Below are 16336 nucleotides of genomic sequence, written 5' to 3'. Positions count from 1 at the left end.
GTTTAGCACTAAAAATGTGCCAGATCCTTGCCAAGTGCCGGCAATATAAAGAGGTAAAAGACAGTCAGGAGCTCATAATCATGGAGCTCACAAAGTAATAATAATGGGCAAGTTATTAAATCTCTCTGAGCCTCAATTACCTTTTCTGTTAAATAGATATAATAATACCAATAGGCCAATGGATTATAATTCTAGAATTTGAAAGACCCTCAACTGCTATCAGTCCAACTGCTTCATTTTATGTATGTGTAAATTGAGACTCAGGACAGTTAAATGAGGTTAGGCAGTTAAGTGTCAGAAAGAAGATTTGAACAAAAGTCCTCTAGTTCTGTTCAATAGTCTTTCCACTGTACCACACTTTCAAACTTTAAGTGCTTTATAAATCTCAACTATTGTTATTTAAATTATGTATTGTTAGAGTTTTAGATTTGGAAGAGAATTTACAGGTCACTTAAGGGTCATAGATTAGAGATACCAGAGTTCATTTAGTTCAACTCCTTCATTTTACAGATGAGTAAACTGTGTTCTGAAAGATAAAATAATTTTCTCATGATCACATAGAAAGTATGAAATAAGTAAAAATTTGAATTCATGCCTCTAATCCCCAAATGAGGAAACTTTCTAGTACATATTGTTGAAAATCAAGCTTCATTTCTACTGAATGCATTGCATATCCTAAAGAGAAGTTGCTTTTAAAAATAAATTTCCAAGATCTGCTTTAAAAAATATTTCATTGGATTCTTTCTCATAAAACAGTTTTGGATATTTGAACTTTCTGGTTTTGTGGCTTTTGAGTAAAGAGGAGTTTGCCTTAGTGCCTTTAATTATGATTAGGGAGGATCATAACTTTTCTTTTTCCTGAGCAGTTAAAATGTGCCAACAGTATTCGAGTCTTGACAAGGCTCACCATTCTTTGCAGAACACCGAATGAAGGAGCCTTACTTGGTATCTCATAAGATCTCTTTCATTTTTGAAAGACTAAAGCTTCTGTCAGGCAACTAATATTTCAAAGCTGACCCCAGAGGGAATTTTTTTTTAACCAGCAAATTAATAGATTCAGTGTTAAAGTCTTTAGAAACATTGTTTTCATTATTTAATAGAATTAAGGCAGAGTGGCGTTCTCCATCCTACCCTCACCAAAAACTTTCTTTCAACTTGATAGTAGATCTCCAATAACCTTTCTAAAAGCTTTGTGTAGAATGTGAGGGCAACATACGGAGTTTTTTCATCTCAAACTTAATATTGTAGGATGAAAGATAGGAAACTTTAAAAAAAAAAAAGTGGCATTAGAAACTAAACATTATGTAAAGACTGCAGTCCCTTGCGTCAGGGGCTTGAATTGTTTTTGTTTAAAGATCTACTAAGAAAGAGCTAAGATTAGCTGGAATGTTGGTTCCCTCTTTCCTGCTATCAAGTGTCAGAGAGTTGGTATTGTTGGGAGAGACTGGAGTTTCATTTTCCTTGGACACATACTGATGACAGCACTACAGAAGCAACTTCACAAGGTAAATCAGCCAGGGATACCAGTAGGAAAATGGGAATTTGCTGTTGGAGTACGAGAGGGAAATAGATTGAATTATCTCAGAGAGAAAATATTCAAAGATGTGTGTATGAAAGATATCTTTTTGGCACATTATTCAATACCCACACTGTTGTATTATTTGGTTGTTTTTTATGTTTAGTACCTGATTGAATGTTTTTCTGTAGTAAGAACATTTGTATTATTATATTTTGCTGGTTAGTATGTGCCTTATGTTTGTGAAAGAGTGTTTTGAGGTTAGGCTTCCAGTTCAGTATTTTAGATCTGAGAAATTAATTGATTTTGCTTTTGACTCACCTTGACTGTGAATTACACGTATAAAGGGAAATTAAGATATTCAATTTTCAGAGAAAGGGACCTGAAGTAGTTTTTGTATCAATAGAAACTTTCAGAACTGGTCAATATTTTCCCCCTCATTATTAGAAGAAGGTGGTTCATTAGTTCCTATTGAAAATGCTAATAAAACTGTGCCTTGAACCAAAATCAAGTTACATAAGTGTAAAATTGCATATAAAGAACAGCAAAATCATGTGAACAACAGAGTAAGACATTTTTAGTGTAGCTGCCAGAGAATAGCTGAGACAGACCAAAGGAAGAATAAAGTGTATTTTAATTGAAGTTTTGTGAGCATTGTTCTGTAAGCAGTTGTTGTTGTGTAATGTGTCTCACAGGAGTAAGGTTAGTACAGGTGAACTTGATGAAACCAGGCAGTCTCCTGGTGAGGGAATTCTTGCTGCTGATTCAAGAACCTGTAACCTGCCTCCTTTGTGCCCTTCATGTGTATTCAGTCAGTTTGTGTTAATGCACAATGGTCTTAAAGAAAACAGAGTGGCAAATATTTAGAATAAGTTTTATATGTGTTTGGGATTTTGCTTCTCCACCATTGGTAAATAGCATATTTCCTATCCAATCTGTGACCTTTTCAGTGAGCTCTTTCCTTGTTAAGACACACACTCGTTTATGTGGGTGTTTCCTTTCCCCGCCCCCAATAGCTGCTCTTTCTTTGCCTGAATTGTACTTCACTCAACATAGAGTAAGTATTTCTGGAGAATTTGTGCTTCCAAAGGATTAAATAAGGAGAAAAAAAATCAAACAATTTCCATCTTTAAAAGCCTGTCCAAGTCTAAACCTAATCTTTGAATGTTTGGATAGAAGGATGTTAAACACCATGTAATTCAACCCCTTTATACTACAACTAGTAATCATAATAGTTAATATATAATATTTACATATTTTACATATATTCCCTCATTTAATCCTTACAACCCAGAGAGGCAATTGCTATTCTTATTTCTATTTAACACATGAGGAAACTGAGGCAGAATGAGGTTAAATGACTTCTCTGGAGTCATAGAACTAATAGGTCCTTGAAGAGGCTGGATTTGAACTCAAGTATTCCTGACTCTAAGTCCAGTGTTTCATGCACTTTAACACCTAGCTAAGGAAACTGAGGCTCAAATAATTAACATTTTCTTCTATTCTGGCAAAAGAAGGTTTCTTTTACTTACAATTTTATTTATGGTTTTGATTGGATTATAATTTGATGGGGTTTTGATATAGATATCTATACAGAAGAGTATATGTTGATTGAAGAATTGTTTTAAGGTACAAACAGAGCTTTGGTAGTTTTTAATTGGGACTAGTTTATGCAATTTAGGACTTCTGTGGACCAGTATGTTGTCATAAGGCTCTGCAATAGGGTTATTGAATAAGAAAGAGAAGAGATTGTACAATATGACTTTATCTTAGACTAGAAATGTCCATGTGGCAAAACACTAGGAATAACTTTAGGTTACAGTATAAGATGGCACAGAAGCTAAAAGCTAATAAAATTGTTGTTATTAATAGTCAACTTTGACTTGAGACTGTTGGAGGCAGCAGAATACAGTGCAACATTCCTGAACTTCTTTTTATTATATTGGCTCAGCCTGCTCATGACCAATTTATATTTCTACAGTTATTTAGCTCTGTTTTTATTTCTGAAGTATTTTATCATTGTAGTCATAAAATTCCTCTGTGTGTATGTGTGTGTGTGGTTTTGTGTGTGTGTATGTGTGTGTGTGTGTGTGTGTGTGTTAGCAAGTACAGCCCCAATTACTTTATATTCTTTGTGATTATTCTAAATGGAATTTCTCTATTTTTACTGGATTTTGTTGTTAACATTAAAAAATACTGATGATTTTTATGGGTTTATTTTATATCCTACACCTTTTCTAAAGTTGTTAAATTGATTTTTAGTTGACTTTCTAGGGTTCTTTAAGTATAATATAGCATTTGCAAAAAGCGTAAGTTTTTTTTCCCTCCTTACCTAGGCTTATTCCATCAATTTCTTTTTTTTAAGGCTATAAAGAACATTTGTAATACAATTTTGAATAATAATGGTGATGATTCCTGTACTTCTAAACTTGTGACATTCTTCTGAACTTGTAAGAGCATTCTGGAGGAGTATGCAATCCATCTCATTACCCTTTGACCAACCATCTGGCTGCCCAAATGGATATATCTAGTTCAATTCAAGAAACAGTTATTGAATGCCTAATACATTTTCCTTTTTCCTTTTTCCTATGTACTGATGACATTTTGCCTTCTATTCTCCCAGGCCAAAAATGGGAAAGAAAGAGGTGAGGAAACCTGTATGCTGAGAGTACCAACGATTTTTTGTGAGATTAGGGTAGGTCCTATGGACATTCAGAAAAAGATAGAAACTTGCCTTTTCTGTGATATTTAGTGAAGCTGTTCTTGGTGGCTGGTTTCTTTCCATTTGAATTAGGCACAGTCTCTACCACATGGAAATATTGCAAGTATAAATTAGATTATAGACGATAAATGCTTTTTAGGTGAGAGTTGCCATGTTATTTTAGATGCATTATTAGAATTAGGAATGATAAAACAAATGGTTGGAAGGTAAATAGAATAACCTAAACTTTAATTATAATGGAGAAAAAACAGGCAGCTACTGATTTTCAGTAGAAAGATTAGCATGGCAGACAGAAGCCAGACCTCAAAGTTTGGAAGAGCCTTGCTTCTGACGTATATTGGATATATGTAAACCTGGACAATTCACTCAACCTCCCACACAACTCTTTAAGACTATGTATTTCATAGAAGGTTTCAACTTGCATTGGTAGAGAGAATATGTTCATTTTGAAGTTCTTTTTACCAACAAAATGAGAGGTTCATTCCCAAACCTTCTCCCATCCATTTGGGGTATCCTGAGGAGCAGCTAGATAGTATAGTAGATAGAAAGTTAAGTCTGTGGTCAGGGAGACTCCTGAGTACAAATATGGCTTCAGATACTTACTAGTTGTGTAACTTTGGGTAAATCACTTACTTATGTTTCCTCATCTGTAAAATGGGCCAGAGAAGGAAATTACAAATTGCTATAGTATCTTTGCTTAGAAAACAAAATGGAGTCACAAAGAGACAGCCACAACTGAATGACAACAATGATATTTACCTAATAAGCATAAACTTCTGTGAAATGATTGATAGATAATTTTTATTAAAGCAATGATCTCTAAGAAGAAATGGCATGGGGCAATATAAATGTATGTCTTTGGGGTCAAAAGTTCTGGCTTCAAATTCTGCCTATACCAAATTTGTCATTTGACTATGAGCAAATCATTTGATTTCTGTGAGTCTGTTTTGTTTTGTTGTTGTTTTTTATAGCACAGTGAGGATAGTGATTTTTTTTAGCATTTAATATTCTTAAATACATGCCTCATAAAGTTGTTATGAATAAAGTACAATTTAAATGTGAGATATAATCAAGATGATTATGTAACTTCATTTTCTTACTGATAATCAAGAGCTCCTAACTTGAAATGATCATGGGGATATGGAGCATAGAAAAGTTAAGTTTTCTTTTGGGGAATTTTGTGATATTGAAGGGAGGAATCAAGATAAACTGGGTTCAAATCTTGCCTATAAAATTGGAAATGACAGTGTCTCTACTGACTACTTTTTGGAGTTGTTGTGAAGGACTGTTTAGATTATCTTAAAACACTGTGCAAATTTTAAAGCATTATATTTTAGTAGATGTAGTCAGCTGTTATTATTATTATTAGTTTCTGTTTCCTTCTGCCATACCTTGTACCACCACCAACATGCAAATTGATCTCAATCTACAGCAACAGCCTTGTGGCATAGGAAATCTAGATTTGGAGCCAGAGGATCTATTTACATCTATTTTGGAATCTATTTTGTTGATAGGGAGGAGCCAATTGTGCAATAACTTTGTCTCCATTTAAATTGGGAAAATATCTTTGAGTTCCTCAAACTCAATGAAATTTTATAGTAATGCTTAGATGGGGGCCATGGGCCTCTGAAGGCTGTTGAGGAGTTATGGCAAAAAGTCTCAGAAGCCATATGTGCATCTTTATTTAATTTTAGTACAATTTGTAGAATGATTCATATAATAAGCAATCTTGCTTTCTATAATTTTATTAAAATATAATGTAATATAATAACATAATATTAAAATATAATAATAATGTCTTTTTAACACCAAAAAATGTCTTGGACTCTTACATAATTGTATTTACCTTTATTAAGAAAATCCACAAAGATTAAAAATCTACTATAAATTCAGGATCTCTTTTAAGTGAATTTGCATTTGATCAACCATACATTTTTAAAAAAAATAGTAAATATACATATGAGATATTTATTTAGGCTAGAGAAGGCAACATCATATTACCTCTGTCTATATCCCTGATTTTGCTCAAAACAAAAAAAAATTACAAAGGTTGAAATATAAGCTATTGTTGCATGTATAAATCGTAAATATGAGAAGCTCCTGGTGGTTAGAACCCCAAGCATGGCATAGGTCTAGGAAATAAAGACCTACCTTTATTTATTATTGGGATTTCCTGTAGAGATGGGGTTGTGGAAGATATTGCATAATTTTCATCATGTCAGCAATGGAAACAGAATCTTTAGAAAAGGACATTGAGTCCTGAAGATTATTCTTATTTTAAATATTCCCTTTGAATATAAAACAGGTGGAGAAATCATGTTACATAAATTTAAAGCAAGGCAAGGAAAAAAAAATTAAGTTCGTTAAGAGTATTTTACGTCTGTATTAATAGTGAGGGAAGCAATAGATCTAATGGAATGGAAATAACCAATACCCTTCTCAGGTTAATTGGTCAAAACATGTGAACAAAGACATAGATCAGTGGAGAGCAAAGCAATCTAGAAAAGTACAGGTAACTTCTTACCAAAATCACCACAGGCTGTCTAGGAAAACATGCTCCAATCATTTACTCTCTTGTGCTTTATTTCTTTGTTAAGGCTCCAAACCTATTTCCAATTCACTTGCAAGTGATGACAGTACCTTCATGATGTCATGGTCCTCTTTGAGAAGGAAGGATAAACAAGGAAGGAACACATGATTCTTGCTCCTAGCCCTCACAGTATACATAAAGCAGATAGTTGGATTTCTTATTTCACTAAGAATACTAAAGTTATCTGAAGAAAGTCTGGTTTTAGAGTGACAGAACCCCTGAATATTGGGAGTGTAACAAATTTCCAGTAGAAGATAATTTCGAAGATCACCATAAAAGGTCTGTTTCAATTGGATATGGAGGGAGGCAGGCTGAGTGCTGGTGGGCCAAGCACAAGTGCCCAATACAGGCAGTGCACACTCCCAGGATGGTGTGGGCTCCAAGTGCCAGAGAATCTACTGGGAAGAATCTACAAAATTGTTGGGCACTCTGTCCTGATTGCAATCCAGTAGATCAGCAGACTAACAAGTTTAGATGAGACATCCAACCTAATTAGATGAGACATTCAACACAAATACAAAAGGCAAGTAGTGAGCCTCTAGACATCAGAATTTCATGTGACCTGGTCATGGCCACACAGCACAAGAAATTAGACAGCACTGACCCAACTCAGTCACTGTCACCTGTAGAAGAAGCTTGGACAATCTCCTCTTTGCCCTAAAAGCAGACCTCAACTTAAAAAGAGCAAAAAATCAAAAAGAACTCTGACAGTTTTTATGGAGAAAGAGAAAAGCAGATTTCAAACCCTGAGGACACTAAAAACAGATTGTCTCCAGATTTAGTCCCAAAGGGTGATATAAATTGCTCTCCATCTCACAAGGTTCTCTTGGAAGAATGAAAAAAAAAAGAATCTTAAAAGAGAGCTAGAAGAAAAATGGGGAAAGGAAATGAAAACTTTGCAAGAAGGTTTGAAAAAGGAAACATGGAAATTATCTGAAGAAAACTCCTTGCAAAATAGATTTAGTGAAATAAAGAAGCATATACTCTTTACATAATAGATTTGACAAAAATGGAAAAAGAAAACAACTCCCTGAAAAACAGAATTTGTGAAATGGAAAAAAAAAACAACCACTTAAAAAATAGAATTTGTGAAATGGAAAAAAAATTCATAGATTGAAACAACTCATTTAAAAATTCAATTGGCCAGATGCAAAAAGAACTAAAAAAAGGTAATTGAAGAAAATAATTCACTAAAAATTAGAACTGAACAAATGGAAATGAATGACTTAATGAGATATCAGGAATCAGTCAAACAACCCCCCCCCAAAAAAAAAGAAAAAAATAATAGAAGAAAATGTAAAATAACTACTGGGGAAAACAATTTACCTGGAAAATAGATCTAGGAGAGACAATCTAAAGATTATTGGACTTCCTGAAAACCATGATGAAAAAAAGAAACTAGACATTATCTTTCAGGAAATCATCAAGGAAAACTGCCCTGATATCCTAGAATCAGAAGGTAAAATAGCCACTGAAAGAATTTACCTATCACCTCCTAGAAGAGACCCCAAAATGAAAACTCCAGGGAATATCATGGCTAAATTTCAGAACTATCAGACCAAGGAAAAAATATTGCAAGCACCAGAAGGAAACAATTTGAATATTGAGGAGCCATAATCAGGATTGCTCCTATGGACCTACCATCTTCCACTGAAAAAAAAAATAGAAGTGCCTGGAATCTGATATTCTGAAAGGCAAAGGAACTTGGAATGCAGCCAAGAATAAAATATCCAGCTAAATTGATCATTATTTTTTTAGGGAAGATGATGGACATTCAATGATACAGGTGAATTTCAGTTATTTCTGATAAAAAGACAAGAGCTGAACAAAAAATTTGAGCTCCAAATGTAGAACTGAAGATAAGCATAAAAATCTAAAAAGGAAAGAACTGTTGAGAACTATATCTCTGTTATGGGTGTGCACAGAGAATGCAGGTATAATTTGATTTTACTGTAATAATATAAAAAAGAAACTAGGAGTGGAAAGGGGATTGTACTAGAAAAAAAAGGAGAATGGAGGTAGAATGAGGGAAATCATATCTCATGAAGGGGCAAAAAAGACCTATTATAATTGAGGGAAAGAAGGGAGGAGGATGAAGATTATGTGAGTCTTACTCTGCTCAGATTTGGATCAAAGAGATAATATTAGATATATTTGGTTTTATAGAGAAACTTGTCTCCCCTTATAGGAAAGTGGGAGGAGAAAGGGGAAAGGAAAGGGGGAAGCTAATAGAAAGAAAGACAGAAGTAATAGGGAAAGGTATAAGAGATAGGGAGGGGATATAAAGGATGAGGGCTGTTTGAGGGAGGTAGTGGTTAGAAGCAAAATACTGGGGAGGAGAGAAAGTGGGAAAAGAAAGAGAAAAGCATAACTTGGGATAAATAAGATGGCAGGAAATACAGAATTAGTTACTTTAATTCTGAATGTGAATGGGATGAATTCTTCAATAAAACAGAAGTGGATAGCAGACTGGATTAAAAGTCATAATCTTACAATATATTGTTTACAAGAAATACATTTAAAGAAAAGTGATACATACAGAATAAAGGTAAAAAGCTGGACAGAATCTATTTTGCTTCAGATGAAGCAAAAAAAAAAAAAACCCAAACAAACAGGGGTAGTGATCCTGATCTCAGATCAAGCAAAAGCAAAAAATAGACCTAATTAAAAGAGATAAGGAAGGAAAGTATATCTTGCTATCTTATTTAAAGATAAAGTATATCTGTTACCATAGGTAATGAAATTATATTAATACTAAATATATATGTACCAAGTGGTATAGCATCTAAATTCCTGAAGGAAACATTAAAGAGAGTTGCAAGAAGAAATAGACAGCAAAACCATAATAGTGGGGGAATCTCAATCTTGCTCTCTCAGAAGTAGAAAAATTGAACCACAAGATAATTAAGAAAGAAGTTAAGGAGGTAAATAGAATTCTAGAAAAGTTAGGTGTGAAAACTTTGGAGATAATTTCATCCAAGAGAATGACAATATAGAGACAACATAGCAAAATTTATGGGATTCAGCCAAAGCAGTAAATTGGGGAAATTTTATATCTCAAGATGCTTATTTGCATAAAATAGAGAAAGAGAAGATCAATGAATTGAGCTTACAACTAAAAAAGCTAGAAAAAGAATAAATTAAAAACCCTCAATTAAATGCCAAATTCGAAATTCTAAAAATAAAAGGGGAGATTAATGTAATAAAAGTAAGAAAACTATTGGATTAATAAATAAAACTAAGGATTGGTTTTATGAAAATAAAAACAACAAAAATAGATAAACCTTTAGTTAATCTGGTTAGAAAAAGGAGAGGAAGATCAAACTGTTGGTCTCAAAAATAAAAAAAGGAGAACAAATGAAGAGAAAATTTGAGCAATAACTAAGAGTAATTTTGCTCAACTTTATGTCAATAAATTTGCTAATCTAAGTCAAATGGAGGAATACATAAAATATAGGTTGCCCAGATTACCAAAAAAGGAAATAAACTTCTTAAGTGGTCCTATTTTAGAAAAAGAAATAGAACAAGCTATTAATCAACTCTTTAAGAAAAAAATCTCCAGGGGCAGATGGATTTACCTTTGAATTTACCAAACATTTAACAATTACTTCCAATACTAAGCAAACTATTGGAAAAAATAGGGAAAGAAGGACTTTTACCAAATTTTTTTTATGACACAGACATGGTAGTGATATATAGAGGACCAAGTGTACTTGAAACAAGTAATCTTACAACAAGGTGTTAATTCAGTGGAATTAAGACAATGATTCAGACCAATTCCAATGATCTTGTGATGAAGAAAGCCATCTACATCTAGAGAGAAGACTATGGGAACTGAGTGTGGCTCACAACATAGCATTTTCACACTTTTATTGTTTGCTTACATTTTATTTTATTTTTTTCTTTTTGATTTGTTTTTTTCTTGTGCAGCAAGATAATTGTGCAAATATGTATGCATTTATTGGATTTAACATTTATTTCTGCCATTGTTTTTTGTTGTGCAACAAGATAATTGTATAAATATGTATGCATTAATTGGAATTAACATTTATTTCTATCATTAACATATATTAGATTACTTGACATCTAGGGAAAAAGGTGGGGGAAGGGAGGAAATTGGAAAGTTTTGTAAGGGTTAATGTTGAAAAATTATTCATGCATATATTTTGAAAATAAAAAGCTTTAATAAAAAAAGTTTAACTAAAAAAAATATATATATATATACCCATTTAGAACTTATCTTGCTATATAATGTGGTGCTATATAATGTGGCCTAGTTTCTTCTGGATTGTTGTTTCCCTAATGGTTTTTGTTAAATTGTAAACTATTCCTTAATATCTGAGATCTTTGGTTTTATCAAACATTAGGCTACTCTATTCATCAGCTTTTGTGCCGTGTGTATCTATTCTATTGCAATGATAAAGCTCATAACATCTCAATCACACAAAATTATTTTGATATTATTGGTTTATAGTTGAGTTTGAAGTCTGATGTTGGTCAACCTTTCTCCTCACTTTTTTTTTCAGCATTAGTTCCAATGAGATTAAAAATTCTCAAAAAATCTAAAAAAAATTATATGAGTTTTTAACATTTTTTTCCTTGTTTTATAAAATAATCATTTGGTAATTGTGGCATTGAAAAAACTAAATTATTTTAGGTAATACTAGCTTTTTCATTATGTTGGTTGAGCCTTCCTACAAATAATGAATATTTCTCCAATTATTTAGGTTTGTCTCACTTTCAATAATAATGCTTTTATAGTTGCATTCATATATTACCTGTCCATATGTTGGTAGGAAGACTCCCTGATATTTTGTATATTCTCTAGTTAATTTAAATAGAATTTATATTTCCATTCCTGCTGGATTTTGCTGTTAATGTACATTTGATGAATTACATGGATTTATTTTATATCCTGCAAATTTGCTGAAGTTATTGTTTTAATTAATTTTTAGTTGACTCTCTAGGGTTCTCTAAAGACACCATCGTGTCTTCTGCAAAATGTGATAATTTTGTTTCCTTATTGCTAATGTTTTTTTTTCTCAAATTGTTTTTGTCTTACTGATATAACTAGGGTTTTTAGCACTAAATAAAATAGTAATGGTGATAACAGACATCCTTAATTTTTCTCTAGTATTTTGGAATGCCCTTTATCTCTATTACATATAATGTTGGCTATTGGTTTTAGTTATATATTACTTGCCATCTTAAGAAAATAAAATTTTTTAAAAGAATGTATGGTATTTTGTCACATTTCTTTTCTGTTTTTATTGTTCTAATCATATGATTTTTGTCATTATTAATATGATCAATTAGGATCATTGTTTTCCAAATATTTGACCATTCTTGGTAGAAATCCATCATGATCATAGTGTATAATCTTTATAATATGCTGCTGCACTCTCTTTGCTAATATTTTATTTACAAAATTTGCAGCAGTGTTCATTGGGGATATTATAGATTTATGGTTTTATTTTTCTGTTCAAACTCCACTTGCTTTAGGTATCAAGAATATATCTATGTCATAGAAAAAATTATAGAATCTTTCATTTTGATATTTTGCAAACAGTTTAACATTGCAATTAATTAAACTTTGAATGCTGGCTAGAATTCACTTGTGAATCCATCTGATCCTACTTAGATTTTAAGGGCCCATCTCATATTTCTTTTGAACTAGTGCAATTCTGATTTGCTCATAGAACACAGAGCCTTTTTTGATGGGTGCAGGCTATGCGGAACAGTCCTTTGCTAGTGTCTCCCATGTCATGCAATTAATTCCAGAGTTCTTCAGAGAGATCTTGAAAGTGTTAAGATACCAGATAATACAAAGTACCAGACACTGAGGTCCCTCTTGAGTTGAACTAACAATCATTCAAACTCTGTTAAAGAGAGCACAACTTTGATGCACTGCACACATTATTTGAATGTCAAATGTATGTTTGTCTAAAAGACTGTTTTACAGAGGACTTTCCTAAGGAAAGTGATCATGTAGAGGTCAGGACAAATGATAAAAGAATATTAAAATTTTATAGTTTTTAAGAGCAGTACTTGAAGGAAGGTTGATCAATACAGGAATTTTTAAGGGTTGAATTGGATTTCCCCCATCACTTAACAAGGACCTCTTGAGGCATCTTTGGAAACTATATAATCTCTGTTGGTGACATTCAGTATACTTTGGTGAAGTAAACCAAGTATCTAGAAGCTTGGGAATGTTTTCCAATTTCCAAAGGTATGTGACTTAGAACATTTTCTTCCAACCAGGGAGTAGCAGCTCATGAAATCAGAAGTAGAACAGGAGTGTTGGATTTTAATCTGAAGCTGAAGCAGAAGTTAAGTGAACTCTGGCCCCTGGGATGGAAACTTTATTTGATCAATTCCAGACTATAAAACTAAGAAGAGAATTCAGAATGGGATTAGAAACTTCTGAATATTTGAAGCTGTTACTGCAGGCAAAGGTGTATTTTTATTTATAAGCATTAGTCATTTATTATTTTCATCCCCAGGATGCTATGTAGTTAGAAATTCGTGCTTCGTTTCTTCATGAAGACACCAGATTTGAACTTTGTGGGGATATAAGAAGATGAAAGCAGGCTCATCGATTTTTACTTTTCTTTAGAAAAAAAAGTTTAACTTCGGGAAAAAAAAACTTTGAGAGTTAAAAATCATACAGAAGAACTAAGAATGAGTTTAGCCATGTAATTTTTGGCCTTATTTTGAAGCTATTTATTGTTCCCATATGATTAGAAATCATTGATATTTAAAACAAGTAAAATAATCATATTTTTGCTCTGTGACAATTTATTTTCATTCAGACTTCATGAGGGCTGTTTTATGTTTGGTTAGAGGGAGTACTGCTTACTTTTAGAGGAATAAGACAGGAAAATTTACATTTGTAAATATCAATATTCAACTTATTTTTAAGTAAAAATGAGAAGCAGTGTGATTTAGACAGTACTCTGATTTCTGTTTTAGGAATGCTTGGGTTCCACTTTTATAGGCAAATTATATATGTCTCGGGGCAACTCTCTAAGATTAAAAATTGATGAGTAATTATTGATATGATTTGGTAAAGTGAATTTTCTCATAAAGAGTTCTATATATATGACAGTATGGAATGCAATCCTTTCAACAGTGGTGCTATACTCTTAAAAAAGAATTTGAAAATGGGAGTGAGGGAAAGTAATACCCCTTGTATCCGTATTAAAAGCAAGTATTTGTTGTTGGAAGATATAGCTTCAATCTCCATTTGCTATCAGTGTGACCTTGAATAAATCATTTTAAACCTTTCTGAGGCAGCAATTTTTTTCAGATGCAAGATAAAGAGGTTGGATTAGATGACCATTGAATTTCCTTCTAATTCTAAATTTACACAGTAGGATTTTAAAAAATAGTTTTGTTCATCTATTTGGCAAATCATTAAAGTTAATAATGTGTGGACTCTACATTTACCAGTCTGCTGTATTAAATTTCTTGGTACCCCTAAAATCTATGTAGCCTATCTTAGATGGGTAATTAAAGATTTCCTATTTAAAAATTCTACTTCATAAGATGGATTTGCTATTTTTGAAGAGAACTAACCTTGTTCAAATGAAATGACCTAAAAATAAAATTTGAAGATAAAAGTAAATCTAGAGATCAGGTTCAGAGGTATTAAACATGACCACCTATATGTAGCCTATAACATTTCCCAACATTCCTCATTTCTTGGCTACAGAAATATAAATTATATCAAAATATAATTGGGAATCATTTGACAACATAAAACACAATAAAGCATAGATAATGTTAAGTCATGGTTTTCTAAATCATTATGTGATCTGCAGGACTCCTTATTACAGCATCATAGCTCCTGTTCTTATGTGGATTTGGTATCCTTTAGGTCACTCAGCTAACTAGTGGTTAAGCTGAGATTGGAGTATTACTCTCAGGTCAATACTTCATGTACAGTGTGATTCTATTTCCAAGTATGAGGAACCTCAATATTTGAATTGAACATTGCCATACAAACTGAAATCTAATCTTGAGAGCTTGGTTTCCTCACATATATTATTGAGAAAGAAAGGCATGAGAGGACTTGCTTTTAGGTAAAATATTGGAAGAGTGTTAAACTATAGCATTTAAAGTTTTAAATTGAATCTTTTCTTTTAGGTTCAAACTTAGAAAAAATGAAATGTTATATATTTTAAAAAAATCTAGTGGTTCTTTTCAACAATGAGGTGATTCAGACCAATTCCAATAGAATTGTGATGGAAAGAGTCATCTGCATGGGGAGACTAAGGGGACTGAAGGTGGATCACATAGTTTTTTTTAACTTTTTTTGTTGTTTGCTTGCTTTTTTGTTTTTTGTTTTGTTTTTGTTTTTTCTTTATTTTTTCCCCCTTTGATCTGATTTTTCTTGTGCATCATAATAAATGTGGAAATATGTATAGAAGAGTTGTCCATGTTTAACATATTTTGGATTACTTGCTATCTCGGGAGACAGGTGAGGGGAAGAGAGAGAGAAAGGTTTTGCAAGGGTGAATGCTGAAAACTATATTTACATGTATTTTTAAAATAAAAGCTATTCAATTAAAAAAGAAAAAAAGTCTAATATATTTGTTTGGCACTTATCTATAGTATTTTATAATATCTAATGTACAAAAAGGTTTTTTTAAAAGGAAAAAGATTATTTATTTGAATGGATATTGAAGAAGACATATTTCAAATGTAGCTCTTAGAAATTAATTGATTTTAAAAATAAAATTGGAGTCAGAATAAAAATTTCTAGTTATTAAAGCAGAGAAATACACATAATATTGTCCAGAAAATGTCTATATTCTTAAAGAAAGCTTTTTCACTGGTCACAGTAATGTTGTCTATCTTTACTTAAGGAGTTTCTTTCCTTTTTCTTAGAAAATCTCTGATATATGGAAGGTTATAACCTAGTAGGATTTATCATCATTAGCTAGCTGAATTTTGAATCTATTTTTGATAACTTTAGAAAAATTTCTGTCATTAATCTGAACATTTTGCAGATAAATTTAATGTCTTTGTAGCAAATAGGAAATCTAGATGGTACAGTGAATAGAGTTCTGGGCCTGGACTCGGGAAGACCTGGAAGATACTTACTAGCTGTGTGACCCTGGACAAGTCATTTAACCCTGTTTGCTTCAGTTTCTTTTTCTGTAAAATGAATTAGAAAAGGAAATGGCAAAAAACTAAACAACATCTATATTTTGTACATATGAGTAGACTGTTCTATGTGTTAAATAACAACTATTTCTTGGCTACAGAAATATAAATAATTATAATTAAATTATAAATTTATAATATCTATAATATAACATGTAATAAATTATTTTTCTATATTTCTATATCCCCATTACCATTTTAATTCCTATCTATAAAATTCCCTTCAACTGATCCTTAAATTTGCTTTTGAGAGCAAAATAGTAATAAGAGAAGTAACCTTTTTTAATGGTCAATGTCCCTTGAATTTTACTGCAAGTAATAATAACCACTGTGGCTG

The 16336-nt window shown here is 32.2% G+C and overlaps 1 long non-coding RNA gene across 1 annotated transcript in view; it reads left to right on the top strand.

Annotated features, from left to right (window-relative positions):
• The first annotated feature begins 599 nt into the window (after positions 1-599).
• The window catches only part of LOC116420899, a 400151-nt gene continuing 384414 nt past the window's right edge, over positions 600-16336 (top strand). Inside the window, exon 1 of the long non-coding RNA XR_004231347.1 lies at positions 600-1505. This is a non-coding gene — a long non-coding RNA (uncharacterized LOC116420899). The remainder of the gene's footprint in view (positions 1506-16336) is intronic.

Source organism: Sarcophilus harrisii, chromosome 1 (assembly GCF_902635505.1).
Source record: "Sarcophilus harrisii chromosome 1, mSarHar1.11, whole genome shotgun sequence".
NCBI classification, from domain to species: domain Eukaryota; kingdom Metazoa; phylum Chordata; class Mammalia; order Dasyuromorphia; family Dasyuridae; genus Sarcophilus; species Sarcophilus harrisii.
The sequence above is the reverse complement of the archived record's forward strand: the minus strand, read 5'-3'. Positions and strand labels throughout refer to the sequence as shown.